The 17,273-nt window shown below is 43.0% G+C and overlaps 1 long non-coding RNA gene across 1 annotated transcript in view; it reads right to left on the bottom strand.

Moving 5' to 3' along the window:
- Positions 1-4,574: 4,574 nt before the first annotated feature.
- Positions 4,575-17,273, bottom strand: part of LOC106985507 (uncharacterized) — a 71,934-nt gene continuing 59,235 nt past the window's right edge. The window contains exon 3 of the long non-coding RNA XR_001431917.3: positions 4,575-5,620. This is a non-coding gene — a long non-coding RNA (uncharacterized LOC106985507). The remainder of the gene's footprint in view (positions 5,621-17,273) is intronic.

Here is a 17,273-nt window from a genome sequence, read left to right as displayed (position 1 = left end):
TGGCCCCCAGCTGCCATGTAGATGACAGGGTGCCTGGCCAAACAGATGTGCTGATGTTTGCAGGCAGAGCCGGCCTGCATGTCATTGAAACCCCGCTCACCTCATTCGATGGTTGCTTCCCTGCCCGCTTCACAGAGCTGCTGCAGGGGAAGACCTGAGCTTACATCCCAGGTCGGCTCTTACCTGAATCCCTCAGGTCCCAGCAGGTACAGTGTAAACACAATCCAATGCGAATATTGCTCATGACGAAGGGGAATGTAAGTCACGTAAATGCCAAGTACGATGGGTAATTTCATTTTATATAAAAACACGCGGTGGAAATACACATCATTTTTAGATTGCACTCAATTTTTTGACACACAAATGCACTTTTGTTTTAACGGGGTGAGGAAGAAAAAATAGTATCGCCAACTTTTACTTGTGTGCAAACTTCGTACACACAGGATTTAAACAGATGTGTGTGTTTATAACCTTAAAGATGCACATATGTAACACATTCCACAGTGTATTTATTTGCACAGTTGATTTGACTGAAAGACCCTGTATTTACATCTTTTAATTGTGTTATGTGAGACAGTGCTACACGCGTTGTTTATGTATCTGACATTTATGATTGAAAACCAAGTGGCTCGTGGAAGTTAGTTCTCCATAGGTTTTGGAAGTATTCCAGACCAAAAAATTAATTGCTGCCAAGAAAGGCATGGGTGGGGGTGGGGTACGGAATGTCAGTTGATTTCCAAATACTTAATTTGGGACGATCAAAAGTAAAAATCAAAAAATAAAGCGCCCCGCTCGATACAAAGCACAAAACTTAAGGCTAACTTCTCCCATTCAGGGAAAGAAAGAAGCTTTCTGTTGCTGTTCATGTGTGATATTTGAAAGGGGCTGCAGCACAGTGTAAGGATGGGGAGGTAGGCAGACCTCTCCGGAGCCCACATCCAACACTTCTCAACGAGGATTCCAGAAGGCCCAGCCTGTAAATGCCTATATTGTCTTCCTTCCCCGCAGCCACGGCCAGCTGAACATTCTGCTTGGTCTGTCCACAAAAGTTTTCTTCCTGCATCCAGGAGTTCAGGTTTTAAAACGCACTCTTGTTGGGAAAAATTCTAAAATCAGAAAGGATGTGGTCTGAAGTGTTGAAGTGTTTGGCCACGTATGGAATACACTACTCAGAGAAATGAAGTGGCACATTTATCAAGTCTCAGTGTGAGCTTTTCAAGCTGGGGATCCAGTATAGATTTGTTCGAGCTGCCCTGGCCAGAGCTTACTGAATGTCTTCTTCAGCTGGACGTGTGTGCCTTTTGTATTGCCCTCCTGAAGTACGTAGGTGCTGCTACCCTTTGGCACAGATTATTAATGCCACTGACAATTCTGCTATTTCCCCCTTCTCTTTGTCAATAACTCGGGCTTATGAATCCAATAAATATCTGCCTAGACTTCAATTATGCATGAGTGGATTCTCTCACTCTTCCCTCTTAGTTTTCTGCAGCACTGGGGACAAGTTTTCTGCAGCACTGGGGACAAGTTATCATACACCACGTGAGATGGGCTTGTGCACAGAATAGTGCCTCTAGGGCAGTGCTGGGAGCATCGCTTAGGTCATACCAAGTCCTGCTAGAAATACACACCGTGCTGCTAATCTTCAAATATGGAAAGGAGAGGCTCTCTCAGAAACTACCTTCGCTCTCTATTTTAAATTCCAACGAGTATGGAGACAAACAAGGGTAAGGAATTTTCGGTTCCGCTCTGCTGAGCTGCACAAAGTGACTGGTTAGCTTGATGGGCAGAGGGAAGGGAGAATTAGCAGTACTTTGTCTCCACCCCTAACTCGATCTTTGAGCATATTTGTTCCAGTAAAATCAGGTTAAAATAAATGAAAGGCAGCTTAAAGGAGGCTTAAGATAACGGAGTGTGCACATGAACTTCAAGCCTCCCCTACCTAGCACCTGCCAGCAGACCCGCCATTTGATCCTCAATCACAGCCCAGAACGTGCGCCTGGACCATGGACGAGGCTCCACTGGGGAGCACTGGCTGTGTGCTCCCAACATCTAAAAAAGCCAGTAGCCGAGCTCTGATATCTGTTGTGAAGTCAAAATACAGAAGGAACCCCAAAAATGGAGAGGGAGAAGGGGTATCCAGAAGGTTGTATCAAATGAGCGAATTTCAGTAATTGTGGAAAGATAGAGCCAGAAGTGACAGAGCAGGGGGGCAGTGAAGGGGTAGGGATATATGTTGCAAGAGAAAAATGATATTTTCTCACCCTCCTTTTCTTGTCCCTCCTTCTCTGTCTCTCCACCCCTCAAAGATGGGGTTTGCAAAGACATAGACTTGTCTCCATATAGCAGATAATGTGGAGAAACCCACATAGAGAAGAGGGGACACGGGGAAGGCCACTCCTACTTCCCCATCACATATGAACACCACCACCACCGACTCCTCCTCTGGAAGTTTATTTTCCCTACACCTTTTAGGAAAAGGGGGACGTTTTCCCTAAAATGAAAGTTTTAAATCTGAGGGAAAGATAATTCTCCATATTTTTGGAGGGCTAAAGCTCGGCTCGTAAGCAGCGTCTATGAAGAGCCCTTTATCCAGAATAGCTAAAAGGTGTGTGGAAGGACATGTCTAATGTCACTCTGGCTTTCTCAAGCTATCCTTGTCTCATGGTCAGCCTGCAGGTTACACATGGAGCACCCCCTCTCCTACTGCTTTGAATGAACTGCTGATCTTCGTTTGGGTCATAACAATCAGGTCCTCTCTCTCTGCCATCCTGGGAGGAGGATCAATCAGAATTCTTGTCACACCTGTCCTACTTGAGACTTTCCACTTTAACCCCCATGCCTTTGCTGTCTCATCCAGATTACAAATCACTTCTTCCTTTTTCAACTTGAACTTCGGCATCTTTCGCTCCCTTTGCTGCCCCTCCCCCAATCTCCTCATGTAGCTCCAGTCTGCTGTTACTCACATCGCCAGAGACAGCACCAGGAGATTCACCTGCAGAGTCTCTTGTCCTGTGGGTCTCTGAGTCCACGGGTGGGCACCCCAGGATCCTGGAGATGCACTGTGGGTGGAGGGGGGGAGGACACCACAGGCCCGATCCTACCCTTGGAGTTCCACAATACACTATCGTCCACACTAAAGGTCCTGAGACTTCTCACCATAAAGAGGCCTGCTTCATGTCTATAAAGTGACACTGCACAAAATTATTTCAGAACCCCAACTTTTGAGTCAGGCCTTCTACCATTTTGCAGAAGTGCTGTTGTGAGGGGCATGTGTCAGGAGATGTCGCTGGTCCACATGGTGGGTCTATCCCATGGTGCTTGTATGCATGGGCATGGGCCTCGGGAAACGAGCTGCCTCTCCATCCCGCCCTTACCTTGTCTTCACCCCACAAGCGTACAGCAGTTCCTGGTAATGCCTGAGTTACAGATCTGGAGTGACCAGCCCTGGAAGCCCAACCCTAATGACTCACAGAACTTCAAGACATTCCTCTTGTCTGCCTTCAAGTGACAAAGACTGATGGCTATACTACAAAATAAATCCTTTCTCCCCTTGTTCTTTGACAAGAAGAACTTCTAATTTGGGGGCTGGACATGTCAGGATTCTGAGTAATCCTGGATAGGTGTGCAACTGCAGGGAGGGCTGTGGGCACCATCTAGAACTGTGTTTAATGGGAGGGGGCATGCCCTTCTTTCCCTTCTCCCCTTCTCTGCTTCTAGAAAGATGTGATGGCAGGGGCTTGAGCAACCACCTTGTGTCCCACGGTAGAAGCCACATGCTCAACAAGGTAGAAGGAGACCGGGTGCCTGACATCGTAGAACAAGATATCAGCTCCAGATTGACACATCTCTTCATCTTTTATATGAATAATAATAGAGTTTTTATTAGGCCACTGTTATGGTGAGGTTTCTGCCACCTCAGCAGAATCTAATCTTAATGCATTTGGCTCCTCTCTTCAGCTAAGCCCTCAGATCTCTCCAAGGTAAACTAAACGCCCAAATTATTTCCTCGAACAACCTCTCGGAAAGTCATCTCAACTGGGAACAAGTTAGCTTCAGGGCGACCCCAGTGGAGTGTCTCTACTGATGACCTTCTGCCTCCTGTATCTGGACCCTCTCTCACCCAAGATCTTTCGCAAGGAGAGCAGGAGGTGGGAGTTGACTGGACAATCATCCACACCACCGTGATGAGCACCTTGGCTGTCCCCGCCTGGGTGGTCTAGTCCGAGTACCCATCTGTTTTCTCACTCTTGGCCCCGGATAACTGTTCCTTGCATTGCCAAACTTTCGGTGTTATATGTTCATTTGGTTGTATTCCCATTTACAATCATGTCTTCCCCACATGAAGCATCCAATGTGCTCGTTAGTATGTACACACCATCTATTCTGACGGGCTCAGTGTCATGTGGTTCAGCTTCAACATCACACAGCATCTAAATTAACAGACACTCCAATACACGACTCTGACCCTGCCAGTCCATTTCATGTTTAAAGCCATAGTGCCAAGGCTAGTAATTCAAAGGAAGGCAAGGAGCGCCTGGCTCATTCAGTTAAGTGTTCCACTTAACTGGTCAGGTCATGAGCTCGCGGTTGTCAAGTTCAAGCCCCCCATTGGGCTCTGTGCTGACAGCTCGGAGCCTGGAGCCTGCTTCGGATTCTGTGTCTCCCTCTCTCTCTGCCCCTCCCCTGCTCACGTCCTCTCTTTCTCTCTCTCAACAATAAACAAACATTAAAAAATATTTAACAAATAAACTAAATGGATAAAAACCCTAACGTTAGAATATCGAGCACTCGGACACGCGAAAAGAAGATTTTTTGCACAAGAAAGTGGTGTTGTAACCACTATTTCTGGGCTGTGGAGTCAACTACTTTCTTAGGGTTTGTTGCCAATGAAAAGGTTTTCAGAAAAAAAATAATGTATTTTGTACAAAGGCTTAGAAAAACCAGAAGCACACCTACATACGCTTTTGACTGCATCTACCTGAGGGGAGGAAAGAAGACAAGGAAGCAGGAAGGGAAGAAGAGAGGCAATGAGATCCGATCCATAATCTTTTTTTTACATGGCATCTAGCATGGAACCTGGTGGCTAAAAACAGATATTTCTCTATGCCCGAGGGGGGACAGAACAAGGAACATAGATATCAGTTTCATTGCCACTACCACTGTTATCCTAAATTTTGAAATATTTGAGCATACAAAAAGCATCATATTGGATGCTCTTTATTGGATGCATAGATCTGTGTTTATAGAAAGTTTTAATGGTTGCAAAGACAAATTGCGAAAATGATTCATTTTTTTTAGAGATCTTGATATATCATCCCGCATGCTAATAAAGTTTTCAATACTGGGCTGCAGTATAGATTATAATACTAATGTTTCCCCTGGGCTCCAGTGATTAGAACTCCTTTGGTAAATGTCTTAAAGTTAAGGTTAATGCACCAAAAAGCTGTAATTCACTGACGTTTAATACTGGCTCGTGCAACATGAAAACTTTGGTAGCAGATGCAGGCTGTTGAGAAACTTTTCTTCAACCTTTGGAGTCCAGACGGTCCACAGAATGTTTTCTCCCCATGCCCTCAGAGCCGTGTGGTTCCGACACCTTCTTCACAGATGCACAATGATTCTGGAAAGACAACAACAAAGTCGGGGAAATAATGGCATTATTGTTGAAGGGAGCCTTCAGGAGGTAATACTCTAACAAGAATCGAAACTTGAACTCTTTGAACTGAATTTTTCAGGAAAGCACTTCCAAACTCTTGAAAGGAAAACATCAAAGTTTTGAAGGGCAGATATGAAAAAGACTTCCCCTCTTACACCAAAGTGACGCAAATTCAACCTGACACACATTTATGGTGAGTTTTGTGCGCCAGTGGAGATGAAACGGAAAAAGGCACGTGCTCGTCCTCAAGGAACGTATGACAGTGATCTTTCAGCTGGTTGAGACCTCGGTTTCTGAATTATTTTTCCCTTCTGTCCTCTGCCTACTCAGAAAGGGCTGGGTGGTACGTGATTTTTGAAGGTGCTCTCTTAAGGTGCAAAACCTCTTTCAGGATAGTAGGAAACAAACTGTAACTATTACGAGAAAACATTTTTTTCACAGGTCAGTTTGGTAAGACAAAGAAGCTTAAAAATAGAATGTGTTGATACGAGCGTGAGATAATGGAAACTCTCATACATTTCTGGTGCGAGTGGAGAGAGGGATGGCCTCTACAGAAAACAACTGGGTAATATTTACCTCAAGTTTAAGTGAACATACTGGTTGATCCAGCAATTCTGCTTCGAGAACGGTATTGCCCTTTACAAGTACTTTGCTCATCTGTGAAATGATGTATGCTAGATATAACTTATGGCACCACTGTGAAAACAGCAAGAGATTAAAAGCAACCCAAATATCTGTCAGTAGGGGATAGGTCAATAGGTGGGTAATAAAGTGGATGATAAAAAGCCGAAATGACTGAGGAAGCGCAGCATGAGCTCAGATGGAATCAGCAGCAGATATGTCCAGGAGGACCAAACAGGGCACGATGAGACCATACGGTATGTGGTGCTGTGGCAGGTCTGGCACAGGTGTATCAGGACAACTGTCCTGCATCGCTGTCCCTTACCGTCCCCAGGAACCCAGTGGACTCAGCTGCCAACAGTCTTGTCACAGAGCTCATCCCTCTGAGAACCCCAGCTCTGTCTTGATACTGTGAAAACCCAGCCTGTCTCTGGGGGGTTGTGAAAATGAAAACGTTCCTGGCTGCTGCCTCAGATCTACATGCGGTTCTGGGCCACCCTTTGGCCCACCAGAGAGCCCCCAACACCCTGGGAGCAGCTGCCGTCGGTGCCCCTGGCACCTGCTCCGCTGTCCCAGCCAGCTTTAAGCTTACACAACCAAGTCAGGGCACAAGCAAACCTTGTAAGGGCTGGCGTGCGTTGTGGCAGGACTCGGGCTCTGTGATTCAGGGTCCGGCCGCATCTGCAAATCTTGCGGACCAGAGGGTTCGCGTGTTTGTTATCAGGAAGTAAACAGCCTGGAAGGAGGAAGGTCTGTGCTCTTAGCTCCAGCCAGAGACACCAAAGACCCCGAGGGGAAACCGTGGACCACCTCTCCCCATTTCTACCTGACCACAAAGTGGCTCTAGTAGAGTGAGAGCTGAAGGAGGCCTGGTAGCTTCTGAAATCTTCAGAAACTCCAATAATCAGTGTCCAGGAATCAGCATTCTCCAGTGCCTTTGCAGGAAACAGGCACCAAAAGGGGCCCTGAGAGCTGTGTGTGAACCCACGGGAAATAGACCCATACATAAGATCAGGAGGCTTGGACAGGAGGGCACAGGTGCCCCTGCCATGCGGCCGGAAACAGTCAGGTTCAAGAGCAGGAGAAGCCTAAGGAATTTTGGATTACAAAAGCAAACAGACTGCCTGCCTCAACTTGTAGGAGTCAGGGATACAGAGAACTGGACTAAAAGTCATCTATCCTTCAAGAGGACGGCTCCTAAGATGTCACGTATGTCGAGCACGTTCTTCTTCATGCTTTCCTTCCAGTCCTGCCAAAGCGGTGGTTTGCAGGGACCGGTGAAATGCTAGTCCTCCCCTGTGTCAGTTGCTCCTAAAAACAACATTTTTCTTGTCCTGGCTACAGACACCTATCAGGATGTACCCAGAGCCTCTGTCTACTATGTCAACAGAGTAGAATGCTTGACAAGAGGAAATAAATCTGATTACCCAAAGCAGAAGCCAAAACCAGAAGGACGGTTGCAGCTTCCAGTGGTGAATAAGTCCAAGGCTGTTTTTGGTTTTTTTGTTTTGTTTGTTTGTTTTTTGCAACGGACATCCTAGATGTTTAAGAGAAAGTGAGAAGTTACCACTTCTCTATAGGCTCCAGACTGGTCTCTCTGTTCATCTTTTCTCTGCCCCAGCCAGTCCCATCTCTGCAGTAGGGTTACTTTTCCCCAAAGTCCACTTTGATTGTTAATAAAATAAAGAGGTTCTCCAGGCATCACATAGGTTCCAAAACTCTCAGCTTGGCTTTTAGGATTGTCTGAGTTGAAGCAGTATTTCCGGGACTATCTCCAACTAAACTCAAGGCCAGCAGGTTGACTCATCTGTTCTCCAACTCTCATCTCATCTGTTCCATCTCTGTGCTTGTCACTTGGCACCTACCCCACACCCACCATCATTTACTGACATCTTGCTGCCTTTCAAAATCCAACTCGATGCCACCTCCTCCAGGAAGCCATCCTAATTCTCCCAGCCTTAAGTGCTCTCTCGGTCTTCTGAACTTCTGCAGGCCCTTGTTCCTCATATGGCTTTGTACTACAGTTGCTTTCCAAATGGGCTATGTTCTCCTTAGGAGTTAGATCTCTTATGGATTTTCTGTACCAAGAATTTTCTGGTATCTCTCAGTACTTAGCATTACATTCTACATGTAATGTTGACTCCCAGCCTTTCGATTAGAAGAGGCTGCTATGGACTGAATTGCATTCCCACCCCCACCACCCCGCCACCCACCAAAATTCATTATGTTGAAACTCCTAACCCCCAGCATGATGGTATCTGGAGGTGAGGCTTTGGGGGGAAAATTATGTTCACATGAGATGGTGAAGACGAGCCTCTCATGATTGTATGAGTGCCCTTACCAGAAAAGAGCCATTTTTTGTTTGTTTGTCTGTTATCCATTTGGCCAAGTTTTGTCTTTTGTTTGGAAAGTCTAATCCTTTTGCTTTTCAAGTAATTAGTATAAGGAAGAACTTCTGCCATATTGTTATTTGTTTTCTTTATGTTTTCTACCGTTTGCTGTCTCTCGTTTTCTCCATTACTGCTTTTTTGGGAATGAAGTTGATTTTCTACAGTGAACCCGATTCCCTTCTCATTTCTTGTTGTGTGTATCTGTTAAATGCTTTCTTTAGAGTTACCATGGGGATTACATTTAGCGTCCTAAATTTGTAACAATCTGGTTTGAGCTGATACCAACTTAACTTCAGTAGGGTACAAAGTCACCACGCCCCAACTCTTCCCCCCACTCTGCCCCGGAAAGCTCTGTTCTCCCTTTCTGTTATTGATGTCCCAAATTAACTCTCTCTATATTGTGTGCCCTGTAACATGGATAGTTATTATTTTGCATGCCTTTGTCTCTTAACTCATGTAAGAAATAAAAAGTGGGGTTACAAAACAAAACAAAAACAAAACTCTTTTTTCAAACTGCTCTCTCTCTCTCTCTCTCTCTCTCTCTCTCTGCTGTGTGTGGACGCAGAGAAGCCAACCGTCTGGGGAACCTGGAAGAGAACTCTGACCAGAACCCAGCCACGCTGGCACCCTGGTGTCAGACATCCAGCTTCCAGAACTATAAGAAAAGAAATTCCCATTGTTTAAGCCACACGGTATATGGTATTTTGTTAGGGCAGCCTGGGCTGGCTGAGACAGGGCCTTAAGAGGTCCTCTGAGCCGGCCTTCTTATTTTACACAGTGATCCAAAGGGACACAGAGCAGAGCAGGGGTCAAAACCCAGCTGCCCCACCCCACCGAAAACCCCACAGCCCACAGCTCTAGCAAGTATAACAAGGTTGTCAGATATCACAGAGTGAATGAAAAGGCCCAGAACAATAAGTATATTTTTCTTAAACATGTCTATACCTTTAAACTCTTTTTATCATAGCTTTGAAATAACAAACCCAAGGCCCACGGGGACCTCCAGCAAGGTCTGAAATTGAGAATTGGGCTTAAGAAGCTGCCAGGGATGAGGAGAGGAAGGGGGAGGACTGCCTGTTTGGTTATAACAATATTATAATTACAGAGTTGTGAGTTATGCAAAGGAGAACACACGGCAGGCTTCACCACCACCTCGCAAAATTTCTTGTACCTGTACACACACTAAAGCATTTCAGGGCTTGGCTTTCTGTTACTGCCACTACATTATGCTCATCCACGTTTTACAGCTCACAGAGGGCTTCCACATACATGGTCTCATGGAATCCACACCACAGCCCACGCAGGAACGAGCATCTCTGCGGAGACAATCACCTCCTAGAGCCGAAGTTTCCATAAGTGAGCTGAGTATGGTCACAGAGCTGCTGAGGGTTGGACCTGAGACTGGAATGCTGTGTGTGTGTGTGTGTGTGTGTGTGTGTGTGTGTGTGTGTGTGACAGAGAGAGAGAGAGAGAGAGAGAGAGAGAGGGAGAGAGGAGTTGGGGTGGGCTTGACCTCACTTCACTATACACTCCAGGACTATGTTCCAAGAAGTCCACGAACATTCTCCATTAGCTGGTAGCTGAAAGAAAACCGAACTTCTAATGAGGGACCTGAGTTTCAGTCACCAATTCACAACTGACCGAGCAAATTACTTAGTCTCTCTAGTTCCCAGTTTCTTTACCGTGAAAGAGGCGTGTTGGATAGCTTTGTCTTTGATTCCCTTTCAATTCAGACAGTTTGTGATTTTCAGAGCTAAACAGGGTTAGATAAAGAGCAGGCCAACTCACTTCCAAAAAATTCTGATCCCTGGACCAGGTCCCTAGGAGGAAGACATTATTCATAAGGCATCCTCCCCACACTCTTCAAGTGGGGAGGGGAAGACAAGACCTGCATCTGGTCTGAATGCAACGGGAACTGAAGCCTGCCCTATCACTCTAGTTAAAAGACTCTGCTGTAGCCGTGAGCACCAAAGTGGTCAACGTGGCTTTGGAGGTAAATCAAAACCAAGTATGCAGAAGATCAAAAGCTTTACTCCTCAGAGACCAGCAAAAGGCACATTTCCCAGACACTCTTCCCTATGGAATTTAAGATCTTCTGATATCTTGCCTAATTTAGACCCCAAACCCTAATAACTTCAGGCTGGAAATAGTCCTAGATCAATAAATACCCAAATCATAGTAAATCAGAAAACAATGTTCACAGCACTGAAAATCTCTTTATCATGGCAGCATCTATACGTATTAACTGTGTTTATTACTAATAACATATGAAGAGTGCGAGGGTTTAATGTGTCATTCCACGAGTTTTTAATCTTTAACACAGACTCTTTATAATCAAGTTCAAAAACTTTCCTCAGTGGTTCCATGTCTTAGAGAAACAGAACATCTATCAAGAGAAAGACTTTAAAGCATGTTTTCAACAAGTAAGAAATAAAGCCATTGTGAAGAAAAGATGAGGTTTTAAAAAACATTTGTTAAGCTATATTAGCACTGGCTTTCAAACCCCATACTATGACATTCTTATATTCTGTATTAATTCATATTTGCACATGTTATAAAGATTTCGAGGAATCTCAGCCAATAGATTTCTTCTAATCAGCAGAGGTACAAAAGGAGGACCGCAAGAAAACTCATTCATCAGAAGTAATACTATTTGGGAATAAGACAAAATTTTTCAAATTTCCGCATTAGAGCGCCACCTTCGCAATTTTGTGCCTTTCCAAAGTACTCACTAGAATATTAATTACCTAACATTTAACGTTAAGCTCATACTGAACAATGAAATCTATGAAATGACAAGTTCCACATGAAAGGTATTTCTTCTCAAACCCATTAAACTCTATAATAACCATTAACAATATTCAGTTCAGAGCCCCTTAAAATTCCGCGTCATGCACTTGGACATACAGCTGACCTGTAACTTTCAAAGTTTGTTGGCCACCATCTGGCTTTCATCATCCATCCACTTATTAAGTATTCAGTTAATATAAATACAGAATAAATAGAGATGCAAAGTGAACATCGTACAGTTCCTGCCATGATAGCCATCATAGGGTGGGAAGAAAAACAAAGAATTAAAACCACGGTAGTGCACCTGCTGGCACAATCAAAACGTGTGTAAGACACCTGGAGAGGAGAAGAGAGCGCACTTAGCTCTGGGGAAGCTTCCTGAAAGAGGTGGCATCTGAGTTCGGGCATCTGCTAGCTGTAGGATGTTGAGAAATGACTCAGGCTCTCTGAACCATACAGAGTGATAAGCTTTCCGTGACACAATGTATCTAGAACAACAGTGGCTCTCAAACGTTCTGCCTTAAGGGCCCCTTTATACTCTGAAAAATTTACTGAGCATTGCAAAGAGCTGATTTTTATCTGTCGGTACTGATTGTATTAGAATTTAAAACTGGGAATTGTAAAGTATTTACCGTTCGTTAAAATAACAATAAGGGCATGTTAACATAAATAGCATTTTTTAATCTCCCAAAACGAACAAAAATGCATACTAGGTGAAATAAGCCAGTCATAAAAAAAGAAATACTGTGATTCCACTTATATGAGGTACCCAGAGTAGTCAAATTTATAGAGACAGAAGGTAGAAGGGTGGTTGCCAGGGGCTGGGGAGGAGTGAGCAAACGGGGAATTGTTGTTTAATGGTATGGTTTTACTGATGCAGGATGAAAAGAGTTGTACGGATTGATTGCACAATAATGTGAATGCACCACATTCCTGAACTATACGCTTCAATATGGTGATGACTGTAAATTTTATGTTATATGTATTTTACCACAATTAAATCTTTTAAAAAAATTTATGTTTGTTTATCTTTGAGAGAGAGAGTGCAAGTGAGGGAGGGGCAGAGAGAGAGGGAGACACAGAATCTGAAGCAGGCTCCAGGCTCCGAACTGTCAGCACAGAGCCCGACGTGGGTCAAATCCATGAACCGTGAGATCATGACCTGAGCCAAAGCCAGACGCTTAACCCACTGAGTCACCCGGGGGCCCCATAATTATTTTTTTATTAAGTTGAGTAATAGGAATGGCATGATTTTACAGTTTTGCAGATCTAATTTTTCTTTTTGTCTAACTTAGCACAGCTGGATTCTCATATCTGCTGCTACTTTCATTCTGCTGCGATACATTGTTTTGATTGTCTACCATCATGATTAACTGGTTAAAAGGGAAAACATTTTGGTAATTTTATCAGATAATTGTGGATCTTCTTCTTTGATACTACACCAACATTCAACAAGTGGTAATTTCTTAAAGGTTAGTTATACTATAGAGTCTGAAACCATAAAAATTAACTTTTGATACTTCATTACATTAAAATCCATTTTCTACTTTGCACCTTACGTGACTCTTTTACCCATGCATGATTTCTTCACATTGACTGTTGGTTGTTGGGGAAGTGTTGGTTCACTCTTCCAAATATTATCCCATTTAATATTACAATATCTAAGGTATTGCATGCTTTACTATCACCTCTGATGTCATCAGAAAAGTCTTTAAATATTCTGAATTTATCAAGCTCATGGTGCTGAATACAAGTTTTCCCAAATTCCAATTTTCTCTTGAAAGCTTACATTCATTATTAGCCATACATATAATCAGTGACTTCTTTGACATAAAAAGCATATTTTGTTTATTCTCATAAAAAAGACCCACTACATCTGCCAAGTCTAAATATCCACAGTGTGTGTGTTATTCTTGCAGGTAAAAGGGGGACTCCGTGGAGGAAGTGACTGTTCAGCTCCTGGCTCAGAGTATCTCACAAGACCTTTCCTCAAGACAACTGTACTTCAAGGTACAGGAGAAGCCTTAACGCTCATGTCCCATGTTGTCACGCAGAGCATTAAAAAGATGTACACTTAAGGGTCAAGTTTTAATACAATGAATACTTTTTACACCTTCATCAAGGGTGTTCCTAAGTAAAAGTGGCTTTTTTCCCTCTGTAAGTACATGGTGGTGAACACATGCTCACTAGTACAATTTGGTGCCTGGCCTTGATTTATGCTAAGGAGCCGGCAAGCTGACCCGCCATTGTTTTTGTACCTTCAGTGTAAACGCCAGGACAGTGAAACAGGAAAATAACATCTTACTATCAGTATGAAAACACTTTGATCTTGTGGATTCCCAGGAAACAGTCCTTGGACCATGCCTTGAAAGCCTCTGATCTAGAGGCCTTTTTATTTAAATCTTCATTTTTAAGTATTCTAACAGAAATGTTCCAATTCCTAAGTATACATGAAGATTGCAAAAGTAGATAAAGACCACATGAAGTATTTTAATGCTTGAACACAATTATCCTGAAAGGGATTCTAGACTGAAGATGCCTTAGCATGGTACCTTCGATACTAAGGAGAAAACTAAAGCAAGTGCCATATCAGGCACAGAGCAATAAAACAAAAACCATCCAAGCTGGTTACTCTGAGAGACGTCTCTAAGAGAGGTTTATAGTTTCTAAATGTTTCTTTTCTTTAAAAAGAAAATGATGTTTTTCTTCCCCCCAAAAAAGTTTAACCTAAAGAAAGGAAACCCCCCCATTGTTATTCATATTATTCATATTTTTTCTTAATTTAGGCAGCAGTCATGGCTTTCACAAGCAATGACAACAGAAACTTTTCTTAAAATAGCACAGGCTTTCCAACCTCAAAACCTATAAGGACTGCTGGATTTCAAGGAATAAAATCATTGGAAGGTTACTACATTTGTCGTATTTCAAACTGAGTGTGTAAATAATAAAGGTCTAACTCAAAAAACAAGGCCGATAATTCCGTGGTGACCAGCCAGACTCCTATTCCCATCATTTATTCGTATGTTGATAGACTTCCCCAGGAAGCCTGGGAAAATAACAGAAGTAACTCAACTTTCCCCAAGAGAGAAGGCTTCATTTTTCCTTGGCAGATTCATTCCTAATCACATAGCAGGGAACCATTATTAACATCTGGATATTCAAAAAGAGCCACTGAATTATTATAAAAATGTTTCAAATCATCAGCCTAAAACTCAAATGATCTACAGTGTGTATGATGCTTTTTTCTCCCTTTAGTCAAGAAGATAAATGGAGAAATTCTTTATATTTCAACTTCCATTACACATTTGTTTTTAATCTGGGAAAATTCATGTCTGCCTACTGTACCTCCATATCAAAGACTGATATGTCAGCGTTAGCTTCTGCTCCTCTCACCATGAGTTTCTTTTAAGAATACAATTTTTTTAGGGAGTGAGATTACTGCAAAAATCAATTGGTCCCAAACAGTTATAAGTCAAATACTGAGTTCAGTTCTCTTTTAGTGTAGCTGTGTGCTGTTAGACTGAACAGCAATTAGGCAGATCAAATGTCCTCATGTTTCACTAATCCCTTCTCCCTTTTTTTTAAATGTACTTATTTTTTAATTTACCTCCAAGTTAGTTAGCATATAGTGCAACAATGATTTTGGGGGGTAGATTCCTTAATACTCCTTACCCATTTAGCCCATCCCCCCTCCCACAACCCCTCCAGTAACCCTCTGTTCCCCATATTTAAGAGTCTCTTATGGTTTGTCCCCCTCCCTGTTTTTATATTATTTTTGCTTCCCTTCCCTTATGTTCATCTGTTTTGTCTCTTAAAGTCCTCATATGAGTGAAGTCATATGATACTTGTCTTTCTCTGACTAATTTCACTTAGCATAATACCCTCCAGTTCCATCCACGTAGTTGCAAATAGCAAGTTCATTCTTTTTGATTGCCAAATAATACTCCATTGTATATCTATACCACATCTTCTTTATCCATTCATCCATCGATGGACATTCGGGCTCTTTCCACACTTTGGCTATTGTCGATAGGGAAGCTATAAACATTGGTAACCCCTTCCCCTTTGAAACAGTTTCTAAAAATTGTTTCTAAATGTTTCTTTTCTTTAAAAAGAAAATGATGTTTTTCTTCCCCCCAAAAAAGTTTAACCTAAAGAAAGGAAACCCCCCCATTGTTATTCATATTATTCATATTTTTTCTTAATTTAGGCAGCAGTCATGGCTTTCACAAGCAATGACAACAGAAACTTTTCTGTAATTATAATGTGTAATGCACACATTATAATATTCTTTGCAAAGCCTTTAAGTCTCAACATTGGGAGCTACTGATTCTGTTGGGTCAAGATGACAGTTTTGTTGGTGGCACTTGATAAACTTGATAAGACACCCTTCTATTTAAAACCCTCTGATGTCTTCCCATTGTTCTCAGATCACTACGTGAAGTCTTACCATGGTCCACAAAGTTCTGCTTGCAGCCCCATCAAGAGGATATTCAGCCCAGGTGACACACAAAAAAATGTTTTTGGAACCCCCCAGGATGAACAGGTTCAAATCTTTGCAAGCAACTTTGATTTTGGCAAGGCCCATTCCAAACCTTTGTACTACATACTGACTTCCCACCACTCTACTTTCCCTACGTGTATGACCAGCCTGTTTATCACCCACCCCATCACCTGTCCCAACCTCCTCCCCCACCAGCTGCCCATTCCCAGCCTCCCTGAACTACAGCTCTGCCCCAAATAGTCTTCATGTCTGTTTTTCCCAATCAAATCCTACTCAACTGTCAAGTCTTGGCAGAAAGAGTCAATAAAGAAATCTTGCCAGGTTCTGCCTCATGCACCCTCACAGACTCTGTAACCTTCCTCGGCAGACCTCCTCACACTGACCACATGGTAGATGAGTGGCTGTTGAGTTAGTCTGGTTTTAAATGTCTGTCTCCCCACTAAGCCTCATAAAGCAGAGACTGGATCTGTTTGGCTAGTATAACCTCCCCAAAGCCTAGAAGAGAAACTATACATGGGCCCTCAGAAAGCATTCCTTCCTTGTGGGACAAAGTTCTTAATAAGGAGAAACTTCTCCTAAACTAAACTTTACATTGGAGTGGAAGCCCCTGAAGCAAATTCAGGGAGGGCTTTGGAGGGGGAAAATCTTTATTCTCTGCTGGATGTAAAGGAGAGAAAAGGAAGAGGCTGAGGATCTTTAGGATGGTCCCTCCCCTTAGAGTTGTGAGGCCTGGCTCAACAGGACAGATGGAGGCCCCAAAACCAGCTATCTAAATATTTATAAGCTTGGGGAGCCTGGGTGGCTCAGCTAGTTAAGTATCCGGCTCTTGGTTTCAGCTAACGTCATGATCTCAATGTTCGTGAGTTCGAGCCCTGCATCAGGCTCTACATTGGCAGCATAGAGCCTGATTGGGATTCTCTCTCTCCTTCTCTCCCTGTCTCTTCCTTGCTCATGCTCACTCACTCTCTCTCTCTCTCAAAATAAATTTAAAAACTTAAAAAATAAATATTTATTAGCTTAAAATGAAGCTAATGAACAATCAAATGAAATACCTTCTATCCTCTTATTCTGAAAAATATGCCTTGAAAGTAAACCGGAAGTCTGACTAATCAAACATAATGAAATATAGAGACTTCAATCAAGTTGGGGGTTTTTTTGCACCCAAATTATCCACATTTAAATTTTTTTTAATGTTTATTTATATTTGAGACAGAGAGAGAGAGATAGAGTGTGAGTGGGGGAGGGGCAGGTTAGGGATGGGGGAGACAGAATCCGAAGCAGGCTCCAGGCTCTGAGCTGTCAGACAGAGCCC

The sequence above is a fragment of the Acinonyx jubatus genome, chromosome A2, assembly GCF_027475565.1.
Source record: "Acinonyx jubatus isolate Ajub_Pintada_27869175 chromosome A2, VMU_Ajub_asm_v1.0, whole genome shotgun sequence".
Classification (NCBI taxonomy): domain Eukaryota; kingdom Metazoa; phylum Chordata; class Mammalia; order Carnivora; family Felidae; genus Acinonyx; species Acinonyx jubatus.
This window is presented reverse-complemented; position numbering and strand designations above follow the sequence as displayed.